A 26834-nucleotide genomic window follows, 5' to 3' on the forward strand; every position below is an offset into this window, starting at 1 on the left:
CAAGAATACTTTCAAGTTTGCTAGCTCACTTCCAATCTTGTAAGGTGATCATCCAACCTCAAGAAATCTTTGTTTCTTACAGTAGGTTATCATTCTAATACAAGGTAATAATCATATTCAAACTTTGGTTCAATTTCTATAACTATAACAATCTTATTTCAAGTGATGATCTTACTTGAACTTGTTTTCGTGTCATAATTCTGCTTCAAGAACTTCGAGCCATCCAAGGATCCATTGAAGCTAGATCCATTTTTCTCTTTTCCAGTAGGTTTATTCAAGGAACTTAAGGTAGTAATGATGTTCATAACATCATTCGATTCATACATATAAAGCTATCTTATTCGAAGGTTTAAACTTGTAATCACTAGAACATAGTTTAGTTAATTCTAAACTTGTTCGCAAACAAAAGTTAATCCTTCTAACTTGACTTTTAAAATCAACTAAACACATGTTCTATATCTATATGATATGCTAACTTAATGATTTAAAACCTGGAAACACGAAAAACACCGTAAAACCGGATTTACGCCGTCGTAGTAACACCGCGGGCTGTTTTGGGTTAGTTAATTAAAAACTATGATAAACTTTGATTTAAAAGTTGTTATTCTGGGAAAATGATTTTTATTATGAACATGAAACTATATCCAAAAATTATGGTTAAACTCAAAGTGGAAGTATGTTTTCTAAAATGGTCATCTAGACGTCGTTCTTTCGACTGAAATGACTAACTTTACAAAAACGACTTGTAACTTATTTTTCCGACTATAAACCTATACTTTTCTGTTTAGATTCATAAAATAGAGTTCAATATGAAACCATAGCAATTTGATTCACTCAAAACGGATTTAAAATGAAGAAGTTATGGGTAAAACAAGATTGGATAATTTTTCTCATTTTAGCTACGTGAAAATTGGTAACAAATCTATTCCAACCATAACTTAATCAACTTGTATTGTATATTATGTAATCTTGAGATACCATAGACACGTATACAATGTTTCGACCTATCATGTCGACACATCTATATATATTTCGGAACAACCATAGACACTCTATATGTGAATGTTGGAGTTAGCTATACAGGGTTGAGGTTGATTCCAAAATATATATAGTTTGAGTTGTGATCAATACTGAGATACGTATACACTGGGTCGTGGATTGATTCAAGATAATATTTATCGATTTATTTCTGTACATCTAACTGTGGACAACTAGTTGTAGGTTACTAACGAGGACAGCTGACTTAATAAACTTAAAACATCAAAATATATTAAAAGTGTTGTAAATATATTTTGAACATACTTTGATATATATGTATATATTGTTATAGGTTCGTGAATCAACCAGTGGCCAAGTCTTACTTCCCGACGAAGTAAAAATCTGTGAAAGTGAGTTATAGTCCCACTTTTAAAATCTAATATTTTTGGGATGAGAATACATGCAGGTTTTATAAATGATTTACAAAATAGACACAAGTACGTGAAACTACATTCTATGGTTGAATTATCAAAATCGAATATGCCCCTTTTTATTAAGTCTGGTAATCTAAGAATTAGGGAACAGACACCCTAATTGACGCGAATCCTAAAGATAGATCTATTGGGCCTAACAAACCCCATCCAAAGTACCGGATGCTTTAGTACTTCGAAATTTATATCATATCCGAAGGGTGTCCCGGAATGATGGGGATATTCTTATATATGCATCTTGTTAATGTCGGTTACCAGGTGTTCACCATATGAATGATTTTTATCTCTATGTATGGGATGTGTATTGAAATATGAAATCTTGTGGTCTATTATTATGATTTGATATATATAGGTTAAACCTATAACTCACCAACATTTTTGTTGACGTTTTAAGCATGTTTATTCTCAGGTGATTATTAAGAGCTTCCGCTGTCGCATACTTAAATAAGGACGAGAATTGGAGTCCATGCTTGTATGATATTGTGTAAAAACTGCATTCAAGAAACTTATTTTGTTGTAACATATTTGTATTGTAAACAATTATGTAATGGTCGTGTGTAAACAGGATATTTTAGATTATCATTATTTGATAATCTACGTAAAGCTTTTTAAACCTTTATTGATGAAATAAAGGTTATGGTTTGTTTTAAAATGAATGCAGTCTTTGAAAAACGTCTCATATAGAGGTCAAAACCTCGCAACGAAATCAATTAATATGGAACGTTGACATTTTTCAAAGACTGCATTCATTTTTAAAACAAACCATAACCTTTATTTCATGGATAAAGGTTTTAAAAAGCTTTACGTAGATTATCAAATAATGATAATATAAAATATCCTGTTTACACACGACCATTACATAATTGTTTACAATACAAATATGTTACAACAAAATAAGTTTCTTGAATGCAGTTTTTACACAATATCATACAAGCATGGACTCCAATTCTCGTCCTTATTTAAGTATGCGACAGCGGAAGCTCTTAATAATCACTTGAGAATAAACATGCTTAAAACGTCAACAAAAATGTTGGTGAGTTATAGGTTTAACCTATATATATCAAATCATAATAATAGACCACAAGATTTCATATTTCAATACACATCCCATACATAGAGATAAAAATCATTCATATGGTGAACACCTGGTAACCGACATTAACAAGATGCATATATAAGAATATCCCCATCATTCCGGGACACCCTTCGGATATGATATAAATTTCGAAGTACTAAAGCATCCGGTACTTTGGATGGGGTTTGTTAGGCCCAATAGATCTATCTTTAGGATTCGCGTCAATTAGGGTGTCTGTTCCCTAATTCTTAGATTACCAGACTTAATAAAAAGGGGCATATTCGATTTCGATAATTCAACCATAGAATGTAGTTTCACGTACTTGTGTCTATTTTGTAAATCATTTATAAAACCTGCATGTATTCTCATCCCAAAAATATTAGATTTTAAAAGTGGGACTATAACTCACTTTCACAGATTTTTACTTCGTCGGGAAGTAAGACTTGGCCACTGGTTGATTCACGAACCTATAACAATATATACATATATATCAAAGTATGTTCAAAATATATTTACAACACTTTTAATATATTTTGATGTTTTAAGTTTATTAAGTCAGCTGTCCTTGTTAGTAACCTACAACTAGTTGTCCACAGTTAGATGTACAGAAATAAATTGATAAATATTATCTTGAATCAATCCACGACCCAGTGTATACGTATCTCAGTATTGATCACAACTCAAACTATATATATTTTGGAATCAACCTCAACCCTGTATAGCTAACTCCAACATTCACATATAGAGTGTCTATGGTTGTTCCGAAATATATATAGATGTGTCGACATGATAGGTCGAAACATTGTATACGTGTCTATGGTATCTCAAGATTACATAATATACAATACAAGTTGATTAAGTTATGGTTGGAATAGATTTGTTACCAATTTTCACGCAGCTAAAATGAGAAAAATTATCCAATCTTGTTTTACCCATAACTTCTTCATTTTAAATCCGTTTTGAGTGAATCAAATTGCTATGGTTTCATATTGAACTCTATTTTATGAATCTAAACAGAAAAAGTATAGGTTTATAGTCGGAAAAATAAGTTACAAGTCGTTTTTGTAAAGGTAGTCATTTCAGTCGAAAGAACGACGTCTAGATGACCATTTTAGGAAAACATACTTCCACTTTGAGTTTAACCATAATTTTTGGATATAGTTTCATGTTCATAATAAAAATCATTTTCTCAGAATAACAACTTTTAAATCAAAGTTTATCATAGTTTTTAATTAACTAACCCAAAACAGCCCGCGGTGTTACTACGACGGCGTAAATCCGGTTTTACGGTGTTTTTCGTGTTTCCAGGTTTTAAATCATTAAGTTAGCATATCATATAGATATAGAACATGTGTTTAGTTGATTTTAAAAGTCAAGTTAGAAGGATTAACTTTTATTTGCGAACAAGTTTAGAATTAACTAAACTATGTTCTAGTGATTACAAGTTTAAACCTTCGAATAAGATAGCTTTATATGTATGAATCGAATGATGTTATGAACATCATTACTACCTTAAGTTCCTTGGATAAACCTACTGGAAAAGAGAAAAATGGATCTAGCTTCAATGGATCCTTGGATGGCTCGAAGTTCTTGAAGCAGAATCATGACACGAAAACAAGTTCAAGTAAGATCATCACTTGAAATAAGATTGTTATAGTTATAGAAATTGAACCAAAGTTTGAATATGATTATTACCTTGTATTAGAATGATAACCTACTGTAAGAAACAAATATTTCTTGAGGTTGGATGATCACCTTACAAGATTGGAAGTGAGCTAGCAAACTTGAAAGTATTCTTGATTTTATGAAACTAGAACTTTTGGAATTTATGAAGAACACTTAGAACTTGAAGATAGAACTTGAGAGAGATCAATTAGATGAAGAAAATTTAAGAATGAAAGTGTTTGTAGGTGTTTTTGGTCGTTGGTGTATGGATTAGATATAAAGGATATGTAATTTTGTTTTCATGTAAATAAGTCATGAATGATTACTCATATTTTTGTAATTTTATGAGATATTTCATGCTAGTTGCCAAATGATGGTTCCCACATGTGTTAGGTGACTCACAAGGGCTGCTAAGAGCTGATCATTGGAGTGTATATACCAATAGTACATACATCTAAAAGCTGTGTATTGTACGAGTACGAATACGGGTGCATACGAGTAGAATTGTTGATGAAACTGAACGAGGATGTAATTGTAAGCATTTTTGTTAAGTAGAAGTATTTTGATAAGTGTCTTGAAGTCTTTCAAAAGTGTATGAATACATATTAAAACACTACATGTATATACATTTTAACTGAGTCGTTAAGTCATCGTTAGTCGTTACATGTAAATATTGTTTTGAAACCTTTAGGTTAACGATCTTGTTGAATGTTGTTAACCCATTGTTTATTATAACAAATGAGATATTAAATTGTTATATTATCATGATATTATGATATATAATATATCTCAGTATGATGTATATACAGTTAAATGTCGTTACAACGATAATCGTTACATATATGTCTCGTTTCGAAATCATTAAGTTAGTAGTCTTATTTTTACATATGTATTTCATTGTTAATACACTTAATAATATATTTACTTATCATTTAACATAATTAACCAAGTGTATCAATATCTTAATATGATTCATATGTACCTAGTAAGACGTTGTTATAACGATAATCGTTATATATATCGTTTTCGAGTTTCTTAAATTAATAGTCTCATTTTTATGTATATAACTCATTGTTAAAATACCTAATGAGATACATACTTATAATAAAAACATGTTAACTATATATATAACCATATATATGTCATCGTATAGTTTTTACAAGTTTTAACGTTCGTGAATCACCGGTCAACTTGGGTGGTCAATTGTCTATATGAAACATATTTCAATTAATCAAGTCTTAACAAGTTTGATTGCTTAACATGTTGGAAACATTTAATCATGTAAATATCAATCTCAATTAATATATATAAACATGGAAAAGTTCGGGTCACTACAGTACCTACCCGTTAAATAAATTTCGTCCCGAAATTTTTAAGCTGTTGAAGGTGTTGACGAATCTTCTGGAAATAGATGCGGGTTTTTCTTCTTCATCTGATCTTCACGCTCCCAGGTGAACTCGGGTCCTCTACGAGCATTCCATCGAACCTTAACAATTGGTATCTTGTTTTGCTTAAGTCTTTTAACCTCACGATCCATTATTTCGACGGGTTCTTCGATGAATTGAAGTTTTTCGTTGATTTGGATTTCATCTAACGGAATAGTGAGATCTTCTTTAGCAAAACATTTCTTCAAATTCGAGACGTGGAAAGTGTTATGTATAGCCGCGAGTTGTTGAGGTAACTCTAGTCGGTAAGCTACTGGTCCGACACGATCAATAATCTTGAATGGTCCAATATACCTTGGATTTAATTTCCCTCGTTTACCAAATCGAACAACGCCTTTCCAAGGTGCAACTTTAAGCATGACCATATCTCCAATTTCAAATTCTATATCTTTTCTTTTAATGTCAGCGTAGCTCTTTTGTCGACTTTGGGCGGTTTTCAACCGTTGTTGAATTTGGATGATCTTCTCGGTAGTTTCTTGTATAATCTCCGGACCCGTAATCTGTCTATCCCCCACTTCACTCCAACAAATCGGAGACCTGCACTTTCTACCATAAAGTGCTTCAAACGGCGCCATCTCAATGCTTGAATGGTAGCTGTTGTTGTAGGAAAATTCTGCTAACGGTAGATATCGATCCCAACTGTTTCCGAAATCAATAACACATGCTCGTAGCATGTCTTCAAGCGTTTGTATCGTCCTTTCGCTCTGCCCATCAGTTTGTGGATGATAGGCAGTACTCATGTCTAGACGAGTTCCTAATGCTTGCTGTAATGTCTGCCAGAATCTTGAAATAAATCTGCCACCCCTATCAGAGATAATAGAGATTGGTATTCCATGTCTGGAGACGACTTCCTTCAAATACAGTCGTGCTAACTTCTCCATCTTGTCATCTTCTCTTATTGGCAGGAAGTGTGCTGATTTGGTGAGACGATCAACTATTACCCAAATAGTATCAAAACCACTTGCAGTCCTTGGCAATTTAGTGATGAAATCCATGGTAATGTTTTCCCATTTCCATTCCGGGATTTCGGGTTGTTGAAGTAGACCTGATGGTTTCTGATGCTCAGCTTTGACCTTAGAACACGTCAAACATTCTCCTACGTATTTAGCAACATCGGCTTTCATACCCGGCCACCAAAAATGTTTCTTGAGATCCTTGTACATCTTCCCCGTTCCAGGATGTATTGAGTATCTGGTTTTATGAGCTTCTCTAAGTACCATTTCTCTCATATCTCCAAATTTTGGTACCCAAATCCTTTCAGCCCTATACCGGGTTCCGTCTTCCCGAATATTAAGATGCTTCTCCGATCCTTTGGGTATTTCATCCTTTAAATTTCCCTCTTTTAAAACTCCTTGTTGCGCCTCCTTTATTTGAGTAGTAAGGTTATTATGAATCATTATATTCATAGATTTTACTCGAATGGGTTCTCTGTCCTTCCTGCTCAAGGCATCGGCTACCACATTTGCCTTCCCTGGGTGGTAACGAATCTCAAAGTCGTAATCATTCAATAATTCAATCCACCTACGCTGCCTCATATTCAGTTGTTTCTGATTAAATATGTGTTGAAGACTTTTGTGGTCGGTATATATAATACTTTTGACCCCATATAAGTAGTGCCTCCAAGTCTTTAATGCAAAAACAACCGCGCCTAATTCCAAATCATGCGTCGAAATATATATTAATATATATAATTTACATTTGGATGTAGATATTTCAGTTGGTATATATAATTTACTATGTGTTCTTTTGTGGTTCGATGGAATGCTCGTAGAGGACCCGAGTTCACCTGGGAGCGTGAAGATCAGATGAAGAAGAAATACCCGCATCTATTTCCAGAAGATTCGTCAACACCTTCAACAGCTTAAAATTTCGGGACGAAATTTATTTAACGGGTAGGTACTGTAGTGACCCGAACTTTTCCATGTTTATATATATTAATTGAGATTGATATTTACATGATTAAATGTTTCCAACATGTTAAGCAATCAAATTTGTTAAGACTTGATTAATTGAAATATGTTTCATATAGACAATTGACCACCCAAGTTGACCGGTGATTCACGAACGTTAAAACTTGTAAAAACTATATGATGACATATATATGGATATATATATATATATACTTAACATGATACTATGATAAGTAAACATATCATTAAGTATATTAACAATGAACTACATATGTAAAAACAAGACTACTAACTTAATGATTTTTAAACGAGACATATATGTAACGATTATCGTTGTAAAGACATTTAATGTATATATATCATATTAAGAGATATTCATACATGATAATATCATGATAATATAATAATTTAAAATCTCATTTGATATTATAAACATTGGGTTAACAACATTTAACAAGATCGTTAACCTAAAGGTTTCAAAACAACACTTACATATAACGACTAACGATGACTTAACGACTCAGTTAAAATGTATATACATGTAGTGTTTTAATATGTATTTATACACTTTTGAAAGACTTCAATACACTTATCAAAATACTTCTACTTAACAAAAATGCTTACAATTACATCCTCATTTAGTTTCATCAACAATTCTACTCGTATGCACCCGTATTCGTACTCGTACAATACACAGCTTTTAGATGTATGTACTATTGGTATATACACTCCAATGATCAGCTCTTAGCAGCCCATGTGAGTCACCTAACACATGTGGGAACCATCATTTGGTAACTAGCAAGAAATATCTCATAAAATTACAAAAATATGAGTAATCATTCATGACTTATTTACATGAAAACAAAATTACATATCCTTTATATCTAATCCATACACCAACGACCAAAAACACCTACAAACACTTTCATTCTTAAATTTTCTTCATCTAATTGATCTCTCTCAAGTTCTATCTTCAAGTTCTAAGTGTTCTTCATAAATTCCAAAAGTTCTAGTTTCATAAAATCAAGAATACTTTCAAGTTTGCTAGCTCACTTCCAATCTTGTAAGGTGATCATCCAACCTCAAGAAATCTTTGTTTCTTACAGTAGGTTATCATTCTAATACAAGGTAATAATCATATTCAAACTTTGGTTCAATTTCTATAACTATAACAATCTTATTTCAAGTGATGATCTTACTTGAACTTGTTTTCGTGTCATAATTCTGCTTCAAGAACTTCGAGCCATCCAAGGATCCATTGAAGCTAGATCCATTTTTCTCTTTTCCAGTAGGTTTATTCAAGGAACTTAAGGTAGTAATGATGTTCATAACATCATTCGATTCATACATATAAAGCTATCTTATTCGAAGGTTTAAACTTGTAATCACTAGAACATAGTTTAGTTAATTCTAAAATTGTTCGCAAATAAAAGTTAATCCTTCTAACTTGACTTTTAAAATCAACTAAACACATGTTCTATATCTATATGATATGCTAACTTAATGATTTAAAACCTGGAAACACGAAAAACACCGTAAAACCGGATTTACGCCGTCGTAGTAACACCGCGGGCTGTTTTGGGTTAGTTAATTAAAAACTATGATAAACTTTGATTTAAAAGTTGTTATTCTGAGAAAATGATTTTTATTATGAACATGAAACTATATCCAAAAATTATGGTTAAACTCAAAGTGGAAGTATGTTTTCTAAAATGGTTATCTAGACGTCGTTCTTTCGACCGAAATGACTACCTTTAAAAAAACGACTTGTAACTTATTTTTCCGACTATAAACCTATACTTTTTCTGTTTAGATTCATAAAATAGAGTTCAATATGAAACCATAGCAATTTGATTCACTCAAAACGGATTTAAAATGAAGAAGTTATGGGTAAAACAAGATTGGATAATTTTTCTCATTTTAGCTACGTGAAAATTGGTAACAAATCTATTCCAACCATAACTTAATCAACTTGTATTGTATATTATGTAATCTTGAGATACCATAGACACGTATACAATGTTTCGACCTATCATGTCGACACATCTATATATATTTCGGAACAACCATAGACACTCTATATGTGAATGTTGGAGTTAGCTATACAGGGTTGAGGTTGATTCCAAAATATATATAGTTTGAGTTGTGATCAATACTGAGATACGTATACACTGGGTCGTGGATTGATTCAAGATAATATTTATCAATTTATTTCTGTACATCTAACTGTGGACAACTAGTTGTAGGTTACTAACAAGGACAGCTGACTTAATAAACTTAAAACATCAAAATATATTAAAAGTGTTGTAAATATATTTTGAACATACTTTGATATATATGTATATATTGTTATAGGTTCGTGAATCAACCAGTGGCCAAATCTTACTTCCCGACGAAGTAAAAATCTGTGAAAGTGAGTTATAGTCCCACTTTTAAAATCTAATATTTTGGGATGAGAATACATGCAGGTTTTATAAATGATTTACAAAATAGACACAAGTACGTGAAACTACATTCTATGGTTGAATTATCGAAATCGAATATGCCCCTTTTTATTAAGTCTGGTAATCTAAGAATTAGGGAACAGACACCCTAATTGACGCGAATCCTAAAGATAGATCTATTGGGCCTAACAAACCCCATCCAAAGTACCGGATGCTTTAGTACTTCGAAATTTATATCATATCCGAAGGGTGTCCCGGAATGATGGGGATATTCTTATATATGCATATTGTTAATGTCGGTTACCAGGTGTTCACCATATGAATGATTTTTATCTCTATGTATGGGATGTGTATTGAAATATGAAATCTTGTGGTCTATTATTATGATTTGATATATATAGGTTAAACCTATAACTCACCAACATTTTTGTTGACGTTTTAAGCATGTTTATTCTCAGGTGATTATTAAGAGCTTCCGCTGTCGCATACTTAAATAAGGACGAGAATTGGAGTCCATGCTTGTATGATATTGTGTAAAAACTGCATTCAAGAAACTTATTTTGTTGTAACATATTTGTATTGTAAACAATTATGTAATGGTCGTGTGTAAACAGGATATTTTAGATTATCATTATTTGATAATCTACGTAAAGCTTTTTAAACCTTTATTGATGAAATAAAGGTTATGGTTTGTTTTAAAATGAATGCAGTCTTTGAAAAACGTCTCATATAGAGGTCAAAACCGACTCGAATGCAACGTCTTTTAAAATATGCCATTATTGACTCCAAGTAGTATCCCTAAAATGAGCAAATGCACAGCGGAAGACTTCTTTCATACCTGAGAATAAACATGCTTTCAAGTGTCAACCAAAAGGTTGGTGAGTTCATTAGTTTATCATAAATAATCATTTCATAATTTTAATAGACCACAAGATTTCATATTTCCATTTCTCATAAACATACGTCCCATGCATAGAGACAAAAATATCATTCATATGGATTGAACACCTGGTAACCGACATTCACAATATGCATATAAGAATATCCCCATCATTCCGGGATCCTCCTTCGGACATGATATAAATTTCGAAGTACTAAAGCATCCGGTACTTTGGATGGGGCTTGTTGGGCCCGATAGATCTATCTTTAGAGTTCGCGTCAATTAGGGTGTCTGTTCCCTAATTCTTAGATTACCAGACTAAAAAGGGGCATATTCGGTTTAATAATCCAGCCATAGAATGTAGTTTTATTTACTCGTGTCTATTTCGTAAAACAGTTATAAAAGCAGCGCATGTATTCTCAGCCCAAAAATATAAAGGGTAAAAAGGCAAATGAAACTCACGCATACTGTATTTTGTAGTAAAAATACATATGACTATATTGAACAACTGAACAATGCAGGGTTGGCCTCGGATTCACGAACCTATATCATTTGTATATTTATTAATACACATAATCATAAGCGAACAATTATTTATATTAATACTAGTGATAATTTCTATATTACTAACTTATATATTTTATTAATATTCATTTTGTGTACTTTATACGACGCATGATTTGGAATTAGGCGCGGTTGTTTTTGCATTAAAGACTTGGAGGCACTACTTATATGGGGTCAAAAGTATTATATATACCGACCACAAAAGTCTTCAACACATATTTAATCAGAAACAACTGAATATGAGGCAGCGTAGGTGGATTGAATTATTGAATGATTACGACTTCGAGATTCGTTACCACCCAGGGAAGGCAAATGTGGTAGCCGATGCCTTGAGCAGGAAGGACAGAGAACCCATTCGAGTAAAATCTATGAATATAATGATTCATAATAACCTTACTACTCAAATAAAGGAGGCGCAACAAGGAGTTTTAAAAGAGGGAAATTTAAAGGATGAAATACCCAAAGGATCGGAGAAGCATCTTAATATTCGGGAAGACGGAACCCGGTATAGGGCTGAAAGGATTTGGGTACCAAAATTTGGAGATATGAGAGAAATGGTACTTAGAGAAGCTCATAAAACCAGATACTCAATACATCCTGGAACGGGGAAGATGTACAAGGATCTCAAGAAACATTTTTGGTGGCCGGGTATGAAAGCCGATGTTGCTAAATACGTAGGAGAATGTTTGACGTGTTCTAAGGTCAAAGCTGAGCATCAGAAACCATCAGGTCTACTTCAACAACCCGAAATCCCGGAATGGAAATGGGAAAACATTACCATGGATTTCATCACTAAATTGCCAAGGACTGCAAGTGGTTTTGATACTATTTGGGTAATAGTTGATCGTCTCACCAAATCAGCACACTTCCTGCCAATAAGAGAAGATGACAAGATGGAGAAGTTAGCACGACTGTATTTGAAGGAAGTCGTCTCCAGACATGGAATACCAATCTCTATTATCTCTGATAGGGGTGGCAGATTTATTTCAAGATTCTGGCAGACATTACAGCAAGCATTAGGAACTCGTCTAGACATGAGTACTGCCTATCATCCACAAACTGATGGGCAGAGCGAAAGGACGATACAAACGCTTGAAGACATGCTACGAGCATGTGTTATTGATTTCGGAAACAGTTGGGATCGACATCTACCGTTAGCAGAATTTTCCTACAACAACAGCTACCATTCAAGCATTGAGATGGCGCCGTTTGAAGCACTTTATGGTAGAAAGTGCAGGTCTCCGATTTGTTGGAGTGAAGTGGGGGATAGACAGATTACGGGTCCGGAGATTATACAAGAAACTACCGAGAAGATCATCCAAATTCAACAACGGTTGAAAACCGCCCAAAGTCGACAAAAGAGCTACGCTGACATTAAAAGAAAAGATATAGAATTTGAAATTGGAGATATGGTCATGCTTAAAGTTGCACCTTGGAAAGGCGTTGTTCGATTTGGTAAACGAGGGAAATTAAATCCAAGGTATATTGGACCATTCAAGATTAATGATCGTGTCGGACCAGTAGCTTACAGACTTGAGTTACCTCAACAACTCGCGGCTGTACATAACACTTTCCACGTCTCGAATTTGAAGAAATGTTTTGGTAAAGAAGATCTCACTATTCCGTTAGATGAAATCCAAATCAACGAAAAATTTCAATTCATCGAAGAACCCGTCGAAATAATGGATCGTGAGGTTAAAAGACTTAAGCAAAACAAGATACCAATTGTTAAGGTTTGATGGAATGCTCGTAGAGGACCCGAGTTCACCTGGGAGCGTGAAGATCAGATGAAGAAGAAATACCCGCATCTATTTCCAGAAGATTCGTCAACACCTTCAACAGCTTAAAAATTTCGGGACGAAATTTATTTAACGGGTAGGTACTGTAGTGACCCGAACTTTTCCATGTTTATATATATTAATTGAGATTGATATTTACATGATTAAATGTTTCCAACATGTTAAGCAATCAAACTTGTTAAGACTTGATTAATTGAAATATGTTTCATATAGACAATTGACCACCCAAGTTGACCGGTGATTCACGAACGTTAAAACTTGTAAAAACTATACGATGACATATATATGGTTATATATATAGTTAACATGTTTTTATTATAAGTATGTATCTCATTAGGTATTTTAACAATGAGTTATATACATAAAAATGAGACTATTAATTTAAGAAACTCGAAAACGATATATATAACGATTATCGTTATAACAACGTCTTACTAGGTACATATGAATCATATTAAGATATTGATACACTTGGTTAATTATGTTAAATGATAAGTAAATATATTATTAAGTGTATTAACAATGAAATACATATGTAAAAATAAGACTACTAACTTAATGATTTCGAAACGAGACATATATGTAACGATTATCGTTGTAACGACATTTAACTGTATATACATCATACTGAGATATATTATATATCATAATATCATGATAATATAACAATTTAATATCTCATTTGTTATAATAAACAATGGGTTAACAACATTCAACAAGATCGTTAACCTAAAGGTTTCAAAACAATATTTACATGTAACGACTAACGATGACTTAACGACTCAGTTAAAATGTATATACATGTAGTGTTTTAATATGTATTCATACACTTTTGAAAGACTTCAAGACACTTATCAAAATACTTCTACTTAACAAAAATGCTTACAATTACATCCTCGTTCAGTTTCATCAACAATTCTACTCGTATGCACCAGTATTCGTACTCGTACAATACACAGCTTTTAGATGTATGTACTATTGGTATATACACTCCAATGATCAGCTCTTAGCAGCCCTTGTGAGTCACCTAACACATGTGGGAACCATCATTTGGAAACTAGCATGAAATATCTCATAAAATTACAAAAATATGAGTAATCATTCATGACTTATTTACATGAAAACAAAATTACATATCCTTTATATCTAATCCATACACCAACGACCAAAAACACCTACAAACACTTTAATTCTTCAATTTTCTTCATCTAATTGATCTCTCTCAAGTTCTATCTTCAAGTTCTAAGTGTTCTTCATAAATTTCAAAAGTTCTAGTTTCATAAAATCAAGAATACTTTCAAGTTTGCTAGCTCACTTCCAATCTTGTAAGGTGATCATCCAACCTCAAGAAATATTTGTTTCTTACAGTAGGTTATCATTCTAATACAAGGTAATAATCATATTCAAACTTTGGTTCAATTTCTATAACTATAACAATCTTATTTCAAGTGATGATCTTACTTGAACTTGTTTTCGTGTCATGATTCTGCTTCAAGAACTTCGAGCCATCCAAGGATCCATTGAAGCTAGATCCATTTTTCTCTTTTCCAGTAGGTTTATCCAAGGAACTTAAGGTAGTAATGATGTTCATAACATCATTCGATTCATACATATAAAGCTATCTTATTCGAAGGTTTAAACTTGTAATCACTAGAACATAGTTTAGTTAATTCTAAACTTGTTCGCAAACAAAAGTTAATCCTTCTAACTTGACTTTTAAAATCAACTAAACACATGTTCTATATCTATATGATATGCTAACTTAATGATTTAAAACCTGGAAACACGAAAAACACCGTAAAACCGGATTTACGCCGTCGTAGTAACACCGCGGGCTGTTTTGGGTTAGTTAATTAAAAACTATGATAAACTTTGATTTAAAAGTTGTTATTCTGGGAAAATGATTTTTATTATGAACATGAAACTATATCCAAAAATTATGGTTAAACTCAAAGTGGAAGTATGTTTTCTAAAATGGTCATCTAGACGTCGTTCTTTCGACTGAAATGACTAACTTTACAAAAACGACTTGTAACTTATTTTTCCGACTATAAACCTATACTTTTCTGTTTAGATTCATAAAATAGAGTTCAATATGAAACCATAGCAATTTGATTCACTCAAAACGGATTTAAAATGAAGAAGTTATGGGTAAAACAAGATTGGATAATTTTTCTCATTTTAGCTACGTGAAAATTGGTAACAAATCTATTCCAACCATAACTTAATCAACTTGTATTGTATATTATGTAATCTTGAGATACCATAGACACGTATACAATGTTTCGACCTATCATGTCGACACATCTATATATATTTCGGAACAACCATAGACACTCTATATGTGAATGTTGGAGTTAGCTATACAGGGTTGAGGTTGATTCCAAAATATATATAGTTTGAGTTGTGATCAATACTGAGATACGTATACACTGGGTCGTGGATTGATTCAAGATAATATTTATCGATTTATTTCTGTACATCTAACTGTGGACAACTAGTTGTAGGTTACTAACGAGGACAGCTGACTTAATAAACTTAAAACATCAAAATATATTAAAAGTGTTGTAAATATATTTTGAACATACTTTGATATATATGTATATATTGTTATAGGTTCGTGAATCAACCAGTGGCCAAGTCTTACTTCCCGACGAAGTAAAAATCTGTGAAAGTGAGTTATAGTCCCACTTTTAAAAACTAATATTTTTGGGATGAGAATACATGCAGGTTTTATAAATGATTTATAAAATAGACACAAGTACGTGAAACTACATTCTATGGTTGAATTATCGAAATTGAATATGCCCCTTTTTATTAAGTCTGGTAATCTAAGAATTAGGGAACAGACACCCTAAGTGACGCGAATCCTAAAGATAGATCTATTGGGCCTAACAAACCCCATCCAAAGTACCGGATGCTTTAGTACTTCGAAATTTATATCATATCCGAAGGGTGTCCCGGAATGATGGGGATATTCTTATATATGCATCTTGTTAATGTCGGTTACCAGGTGTTCACCATATGAATGATTTTTATCTCTATGTATGGGATGTGTATTGAAATATGAAATCTTGTGGTCTATTATTATGATTTGATATATATAGGTTAAACCTATAACTCACCAACATTTTTGTTGACGTTTTAAGCATGTTTATTCTCAGGTGATTATTAAGAGCTTCCGCTGTCGCATACTTAAATAAGGACGAGAATTGGAGTCCATGCTTGTATGATATTGTGTAAAAACTGCATTCAAGAAACTTATTTTGTTGTAACATATTTGTATTGTAAACAATTATGTAATGGTCGTGTGTAAACAGGATATTTTAGATTATCATTATTTGATAATCTACGTAAAGCTTTTTAAACCTTTATTGATGAAATAAAGGTTATGGTTTGTTTTAAAATGAATGCAGTCTTTGAAAAACGTCTCATATAGAGGTCAAAACCTCGCAACGAAATCAATTAATATGGAACGTTTTTAATCAATAAGAACGGGACAAAGGACCCGTCCTAATCCATCCGGACGAAGTCCATATCGATTATAAACGATTCACAACAGTTGATTACATCGCGAGGTACTTGACCTCTATATTATACATTTTACAAACATTGCATTCGTTTTTGAAAAGACAATCTTTCATTACATCGAAAGTTGACAACATGCATACCATTTCGTAATATATCTTACTATAATTGACTTAATAATAAACTTGATGAACTCAACGACTCGAATGCAACGTATTTTAAATTATGTCATGAATGACTCCAAATAGTATCTCTAAGATGAGCAAATGCACAGCGGAAGATTTCTTTCGTACCTGAGAATAAACATGCTTTAAAGTGTCAACCAAAAGGTTGGTGAGTTCATTAGTTTAACATAAATAATCATTTCATAATTTTAATAGACCACAAGATTTTCATATTTCCATTTCTCATAAACATACGTCCCATGCATAGAGACAAAAATCATTCATATGGATTGAACACCTGGTAACCGACATTCACAAAATGCATATAAGAATATCCCCATCATTCTGAGATCCTCCTTCGGACATGATATAAATTTCGAAGTACTAAAGCATCCGGTACTTTGGATGGGGCTTGTTGGGCCCGATAGATCTATCTTTAGGATTCGCGTCAATTAGGGTGTCTGTTCCCTAATTCTTAGATTACCAGACTTAATAAAAAGGGGCATATTCGGTTTAATAATCCAACCATAGAATGTAGTTTTAAGTACTTGTGTCTATTTCGTAAAACAGTTATAAAAGCAGCGCATGTATTCTCAGTCCCAAAATATATATTGCGAAAGCATTTAAAAAGGGATTAATGAAACTCACGCATATAAATATTGTAAAACAGTTAATAAAGCATTTGCATGTATTCTCAGCCCAAAAATGTAAAGAGTAAAAGGGAGCAAATGAAACTCACGCATATAAATATTGTAAAACAGTTAATAAAGCATTTGCATGTATTCTCAGCCCAAAAATGTAAAGAGTAAAAGGGAGCAAATGAAACTCACGCATACTGTATTTTGTAGTAAAAATACATATGACTATATTGAACAACTGAACAATGCAGGGTTGGCCTCGGATTCACGAACCTATATCATTTGTATATTTATTAATACACATAATCATAAGCGAACAATTATTTATATTAATACTAGTGATAATTTCTATATTACTAACTTATATATTTTATTATATATTCATTTTGTGTATTCTAAATAAAATATTTATATATTTAAGTTATGGTTATTATATTTATTTTTATATACATAATCTTTTGTTTACAAAATAATAATTATAGTAATACTAGAGTAATATAAAAAATGATAATAATTATAATACTTAATACTATTAATTAAGATAATAATGATTATGATTTCATTAGTGATAAAAATAATGATACTAAAATGATAATTTTAGCAAAAATGATACTTTTAATCTTAATATTAGTATTTAATAAAATTTTAATTTTAATAATAATGATAATAATAAAAATAATACTTTTTGATAATAATAATAATAATAATAATAATAATAATAATAATAACAATAATAATAATAATAATAATAATAATAATAAAATCACGCGTTTTATTTTAGGGTTTCTCAAAACAGATTGAACCAGATCGAGATAGTGGAAGCAATTCGCAGAGAGAAAAATCATCACCAAATCAATCCATCAACAATTATCATCGTCATTATCGATCTCCTTCATCATCGCTTCTCGATTATAATAGGAACAGAAGAATGATACTGTATTCCTTCGGTGGTGTTGAGGTTGAATACGAATAAGAAACAGAACAAGTTCGAGCTTGTAGATTCCGGCCATCAAACTTAATCAATAGTAGGTAATTGATTCATTATTATTCTTTTAATTTCTTCATCCCTTTAATAACTTATTCAGTATTTTATTTATTTATATAATTCCTCTGAATCGAACATGAACATTAAATATGGGGAGATTTTATATAATATTGATGATGAATCGGAATGTTTTAAAACGGTGGTGATGGTGATTGACTGGAAGGTTTGATTGAACAAAAACCCTAATTGCAAACGTATACCAACAACATGGGAATTGCAGGTCTGATGATGGTCGTTTGCAGGGTCCTGATTGAATCACGATGGTTTCACATAGCCCCCTTCATATGCAACAGGTATGATCCTTATTAATTCATCTGGAAATATAGTCTAATTATTATCAGTTAAAGTCTTCATAATTTTTAGAGTTTACTAATTGTTTTTACTACAAGGTTATGAGATTAGTTTGTAACTATCTCATATTGTTTGGTTTGTGGTTTCATTAAAATGAGGATATGAAAATTGGGTTGCCATGGAAAAGAACATGGGCAGGTTGTTTGAGAGTAGTTGCAAGGTGGTTGGGTTTTGTCACGGCAATCCTTGGATCATGAGTGAAGGTATTATATCAAATATTTATATTTCTTTATTCTATGTAGTTTAAGCAAAGTCTTATATGTCTATTAACCATATTCTTACTCTTTCATGTTTGTATAATTGTATTTTATCATGTGTTTTAATAGGAATCAAAAGTTTGATATGAGTGGTTTTTGTTAACTAAACCCAATTGTGTCTGCAAAATAAAATAACAAAAGTGATAGGATTTCAGTTGTGATCTTACCAGAATTGCAGCAGCAACATTTGAAGATAATGGTGTTGGTGTTTCAAGGGGACTCCGGGTCTGGGTTGAAGATTAATACAGAAGCAGAAAGCTAAAGCCGTAGCATATAATGCAGATAGGTTAGTGGTGTCGGGTTTTGTTTGTGCAGGTGAAACAGAAATAAATGAGCTGAATAGAATAGAAAAGTTTAGCAGCTGTAGATGTGGTTGGTGGTTGTTATGCTAGTTCGACAGTGATCATGGGTGGTGAATGTTAGATGGCCTTCGTGATGGAGATAGGGTGATGAATGGTTTAGTGGCTGGACAAATTAATATCGTTGAAAGCAGCCATTAAAGGTGGTAAAGCGTTGAAGGTGGTGATTTATTCACGGATTCAAAACTGAAACAAACTGAAATATGCAGTAGCTTCAACGTTGGTTTGGTTGCAGTTTGCAAATGGCAGATTAAGGTGATCATAGAAGGGGCAGCTGTTGAAAAATGGAAGTGAAGGTGAGATTGTCGATGGTGGTAGCTTGGGTTGTAGCAGAATGGGGTCATGAGGGTGAGAGAAGTGGAACAAGATAGTTATGTTAGTGATTAAAGGAATAGACAATTTACAAGTTATTGCACTTACATGTATATATAAATTATAGGATACATATCCTAATAGAATATAGTAGGTAATTATATTGAAAGGTTAAATAATATGCAACTTTTGTTGGAACGTTTATACAAAGAAAGAAGTAACAAGAATGAAAGTGGTGGGTCTCATGCTTGAGATGTTTTGACAAAATGATAACAATAATGCTCCAATAATAGATAGTAAATTCACTGATCAATTATAATGTGTAACAGAAAGTAGCTTGATTTGTTATCTTTCTATATCAATATATGACTTGTTTATATTAAAGAAAAGAGATAGTGGATGTTCCCAGCTCATTACCTTTGACAACATGAACTCACAAGAAAGAAAGAATAAAAAACATATATATTTACACATAATTGTTCGTGAATCGTCGGGAATAGTCAAAGGTTAAATGAATGTAATGAAAACAGTTCAAAAATTTTAAGACTCGGTTTAATAGGCTTTGCTTATCGTGTCAGAAATATATAAAGATTAAGTTTAAATTTGGTCGAAAATTCCCGGGTCATCACAGTACCTACCCGTTAAAGAAATTTCGTCCCGAAATTTGAGTGAGGTTGTCATGGCTAACAATAAAAATGTTTTCATGGCAAATATGAGTTGATAAATAGAATTTTATCACAGGGTCTAACCTGGATAAAATAATTCGATTATTCGAAGAGCACGAATGAAACTATCATGAGAGAGGTCCTAACGGGCATCGTCCACCTTCGCCCAAAAACTTCCCAAATTTTTAGCCGTTAGTAAAAAAAAAAATTCCAACGGCTATCCCAACGGTCACTTTTATCCTATAATAACACCAACCATATACTTCATTTTATTCACTCAAACATATATTTCTTTTACATTTCCACCTTTCTCAAAATCAAAATCAAACACTCCCAAACTGCAAAATGTTAACACTTCCCCCAATGATTGTTTCATTCGATGTTCATTACGGAGGTGATTTCCGTAATCAAATGAAGGAATATAAGTGGTGCGACAGTATTTCGTTTGAAGATATTGACATTCGTGATGTTGGTTTACAAGACTTGCTATCCTTTCTGAAGGAAAAAGTCCCGTGTGAATTTACGTCTGTGTTCTTTTATAAAGATGATTATGATGCGGATTGTAGGGCAAGTTTTCTGTGTACCGATGATCAATGGTACTTTATAAAAGATACCATTGAAGATCGTGGTAAACGTATTTCTTTGTATGCGGTTCTGGAATTAGGTATTTATAATAAAATCATTTTTCAACAACCCGAAATCCCGGAGTGGAAATGGGAAAACATTACCATGGATTTCATCACTAAATTGCCAAGGACTGCAAGTAGTTTTGATACTATTTGGTTAATAGTTGATCGTCTCACCAAATCAGCACACTTCCTGCCAATAAGAGAAGATGACAAGATGGAAAATTTAGCACGACTGTATTTGAAGGAAGTCGTCTCCAGACATGGAATACCAATCTCTATTATCTCTGATAGGGATGGCAGATTTATTTCAAGATTCTGGCAGACATTACAGCAAGCATTAGGAACTCGTCTAGACATGAGTACTGCCTATCATCCACAAACTGATGGGCAGAGCGAAAGGACGATACAAACGCTTGAAGACATGCTACGAGCATGTGTTATTGATTTCGGAAACAGTTGGGATCGACATCTACCGTTAGCAGAATTTTCCTACAACAACAGCTACCATTCAAGCATTGAGATGGCGCCGTTTGAAGCACTTTATGGTAGAAAGTGCATGTCTCCGATTTGTTGGAGTGAAGTGGGGGATAGACAGATTACGGGTCCGGAGATTATACAAGAAACTACCGAGAAGATCATCCAAATTCAACAACGGTTGAAAACCGCCCAAAGTCGACAAAAGAGCTACGCTGACATTAAAAGAAAAGATATAGAATTTGAAATTGGAGAGATGGTCATGCTTAAAGTTGCACCTTGGAAAGGCGTTGTTCGATTTGGTAAACGAGGGAAATTAAATCCAAGGTATATTGGACCATTCAAGATTATTGATCGTGTCGGACCAGTAGCTTACCGACTTGAGTTACCTCAACAACTCGCGGCTGTACATAACACTTTCCACGTCTCGAATTTGAAGAAATGTTTTGCTAAAGAAGATCTCACTATTCCGTTAGATGAAATCCAAATCAACGAAAAACTTCAATTCATCGAAGAACCCGTCGAAATAATGGATCGTGAGGTTAAAAGACTTAAGCAAAACAAGATACCAATTGTTAAGGTTCGATGGAATGCTCGTAGAGGACCCGAGTTCACTTGGGAGCGTGAAGATCAGATGAAGAAGAAATACCCACATCTATTTCCAGAAGATTCGTCAACACCTTCAACAGCTTAAAATTTCGGGATGAAATTTATTTAACGGGTAGGTACTGTAGTGACCCGAACTTTTCCATGTTTATATATATTAATTGAGATTGATATTTACATGATTAAATGTTTCCAACATGTTAAGCAATCAAACTTGTTAAGACTTGATTAATTGAAATATGTTTCATATAGACAATTGACCACCCAAGTTGACCGGTGATTCACGAACGTTAAAACTTGTAAAAACTATATGATGACATATATATGGATATATATATAGTTAACATGATACTATGATAAGTAAACATATCATTAAGTATATTAACAATGAACTACATATGTAAAAACAAGACTACTAACTTAATGATTTTTAAACGAGACATATATGTAACGATTATCGTTGTAAAGACATTTAATGTATATATATCATATTAAGAGATATTCATACATGATAATATCATGATAATATAATAATTTAAAATCTCATTTGATATTATAAACATTGGGTTAACAACATTTAACAAGACCGTTAACCTAAAGGTTTAAAAACAACACTTACATGTAACGACTAACGATGACTTAACGACTCAGTTAAAATGTATATACATGTAGTGTTTTAATATGTATTTATAAACTTTTGAAAGACTTCAATACACTTATCAAAATACTTCTACTTAACAAAAATGCTTACAATTACATCCTCGTTCAGTTTCATCAACAATTCTACTCGTATGCACCCGTATTCGTACTCGTACAATACACAGCTTTTAGATGTATGTACTATTGGTATATACACTCCAATGATCAGCTCTTAGCAGCCCATGTGAGTCACCTAACACATGTGGGAACCATCATTTGGCAACTAGCATGAAATATCTCATAAAATTACAAAAATATGAGTAATCATTCATGACTTATTTACATGAAAACAAAATTACATATCCTTTATATCTAATCCATACACCAACGACCAAAAACACCTACAAACACTTTAATTCTTCAATTTTCTTCATCTAATTGATCTCTCTCAAGTTCTATCTTCAAGTTCTAAGTGTTCTTCATAAATTCCAAAAGTTCTAGTTTCATAAAATCAAGAATACTTTCAAGTTTGCTAGCTCACTTCCAATCTTGTAAGGTGATCATCCAACCTCAAGAAATCTTTGTTTCTTACAGTAGGTTATCATTCTAATACAAGGTAATAATCATATTCAAACTTTGGTTCAATTTCTATAACTATAATAATCTTATTTCAAGTGATGATCTTACTTGAACTTGTTTTCGTGTCATGATTCTGCTTCAAGAACTTCGAGCCATCCAAGGATCCGTTGAAGCTAGATCCATTTTTCTCTTTTCCAGTAGGTTTATCGAAGAAACTTAAGGTAGTAATGATGTTCATAACATCATTCGATTCATACATATAAAGCTATCTTATTCGAAGGTTTAAACTTGTAATCACTAGAACATAGTTTAGTTAATTCTAAACTTGTTCGCAAACAAAAGTTAATCCTTCTAACTTGACTTTTAAAATCAACTAAACACATGTTCTATATCTATATGATATGCTAACTTAATGATTTAAAACCTGGAAACACGAAAAACACCGTAAAACCGGATTTACGCCGTCGTAGTAACACCGCGGGCTGTTTTGGGTTAGTTAATTAAAAACTATGATAAACTTTGATTTAAAAGTTGTTATTCTGAGAAAATGATTTTTATTATGAACATGAAACTATATCCAAAAATTATGGTTAAACTCAAAGTGGAAGTATGTTTTCTAAAATGGTCATCTAGACGTCGTTCTTTCGACTGAAATGACTACCTTTACAAAAACGACTTGTAACTTATTTTTCCGACTATAAACCTATACTTTTTCTGTTTAGATTCATAAAATATAGTTCAATATGAAACCATAGCAATTTGATTCACTCAAAACGGATTTAAAATGAAGAAGTTATGGGTAAAACAAGATTGGATAATTTTTCTCATTTTAGCTACGTGAAAATTGGTAACAAATCTATTCCAACCATAACTTAATCAACTTGTATTGTATATTATGTAATCTTGAGATACCATAGACACGTATACAATGTTTCGACCTATCATGTCGACACATCTATATATATTTCGGAACAACCATAGACACTCTATATGTGAATGTTGGAGTTAGCTATACAGGGTTGAGGTTGATTCCAAAATATATATAGTTTGAGTTGTGATCAATACTGAGATACGTATACACTGGGTCGTGGATTGATTCAAGATAATATTTATCGATTTATTTCTGTACATCTAACTGTGGACAACTAGTTGTAGGTTACTAACGAGGACAGCTGACTTAATAAACTTAAAACATCAAAATATATTAAAAGTGTTGTAAATATATTTTGAACATACTTTGATATATATGTATATATTGTTATAGGTTCGTGAATCAACCAGTGGCCAAGTCTTACTTCCCGACGAAGTAAAAATCTGTGAAAGTGAGTTATAGTCCCACTTTTAAAATCTAATATTTTTGGGATGAGAATACATGCAGGTTTTATAAATGATTTACAAAATAGACACAAGTACGTGAAACTACATTCTATGGTTGAATTATCGAAATCTAATATGCCCCTTTTTATTAAGTCTGGTAATCTAAGAATTAGGGAACAGACACCCTAATTGACGCGAATCCTAAAGATAGATCTATTGGGCCTAACAAACCCCATCCAAAGTACCGGATGCTTTAGTACTTCGAAATTTATATCATATCCGAAGGGTGTCCCGGAATGATGGGGATATTCTTATATATGCATCTTGTTAATGTCGGTTACCAGGTGTTCACCATATGAATGATTTTTATCTCTATGTATGGGATGTGTATTGAAATATGAAATCTTGTGGTCTATTATTATGATTTGATATATATAGGTTAAACCTATAACTCACCAACATTTTTGTTGACGTTTTAAGCATGTTTATTCTCAGGTGATTATTAGGAGCTTCCGCTGTCACATACTTAAATAAGGACGAGATTTGGAGTCCATGCTTGTATGATATTTTGTGTAAAAACTGCATTCAAGAAACTTATTTTGTTGTAACATATTTGTATTGTAAACCATTATGTAATGGTCGTGTGTAAACAGGATATTTTAGATTATCATTATTTGATAATCTACGTAAAGCTTTTTAAACCTTTATTTATGAAATAAAGGTTATGGTTTGTTTTAAAAATGAATGCAGTCTTTGAAAAACGTCTCATATAGAGGTCAAAACCTCGCAACGAAATCAATTAATATGGAACGTTTTTAATCAATAAAACTGAAATGTCCCGTTCTTATTGATTAAAAACGTTCCATATTAATTGATTTCGTTGCGAGGTTTTGACCTCTATATGAGACATTTTTCAAAGACTGCATTCATTTTTAAAACAAACCATAACCTTTATTTCATGGATAAAGGTTTTAAAAAGCTTTACGTAGATTATCAAATAATGATAATCTAAAATATCCTGTTTACACGCGACCATTACATAATGGTTTACAATACAAATATGTTACAACAAAATAAGTTTCTTGAATGCAGTTTTTACACAATATCATACAAGCATGGACTCCAATTCTCGTCCTTATTTAAGTATGCGACAGCGGAAGCTCTTAATAATCACCTGAGAATAAACATGCTTAAAACGTCAACAAAAATGTTGGTGAGTTATAGGTTTAACCTATATATATCAAATCATAATAATAGACCACAAGATTTCATATTTCAATACACATCCCATACATAGAGATAAAAATCATTCATATGGTGAACACCTGGTAACCGACATTAACAAGATGCATATATAAGAATATCCCCATCATTCCGGGACACCCTTCGGATATGATATAAATTTCGAAGTACTAAAGCATCCGGTACTTTGGATGGGGTTTGTTAGGCCCAATAGATCTATCTTTAGGATTCGCGTCAATTAGGGTGTCTGTTCCCTAATTCTTAGATTACCAGACTTAATAAAAAGGGGCATATTCGATTTCGATAATTCAACCATAGAATGTAGTTTCACGTACTTGTGTCTATTTTGTAAATCATTTATAAAACCTGCATGTATTCTCATCCCAAAATATTAGATTTTAAAAGTGGGACTATAACTCACTTTCACAGATTTTTACTTCGTCGGGAAGTAAGACTTGGCCACTGGTTGATTCACGAACCTATAACAATATATACATATATATCAAAGTATGTTCAAAATATATTTACAACACTTTTAATATATTTTGATGTTTTAAGTTTATTAAGTCAGCTGTCCTCGTTAGTAACCTACAACTAGTTGTCCACAGTTAGATGTACAGAAATAAATCGATAAATATTATCTTGAATCAATCCACGACCCAGTGTATACGTATCTCAGTATTGATCACAACTCAAACTATATATATTTTGGAATCAACCTCAACCCTGTATAGCTAACTCCAACATTCACATATAGAGTGTCTATGGTTGTTCCGAA

This window comes from Rutidosis leptorrhynchoides, chromosome 11 (genome assembly GCF_046630445.1).
Source record: "Rutidosis leptorrhynchoides isolate AG116_Rl617_1_P2 chromosome 11, CSIRO_AGI_Rlap_v1, whole genome shotgun sequence".
Taxonomy (NCBI): Eukaryota; Viridiplantae; Streptophyta; class Magnoliopsida; order Asterales; family Asteraceae; genus Rutidosis; species Rutidosis leptorrhynchoides.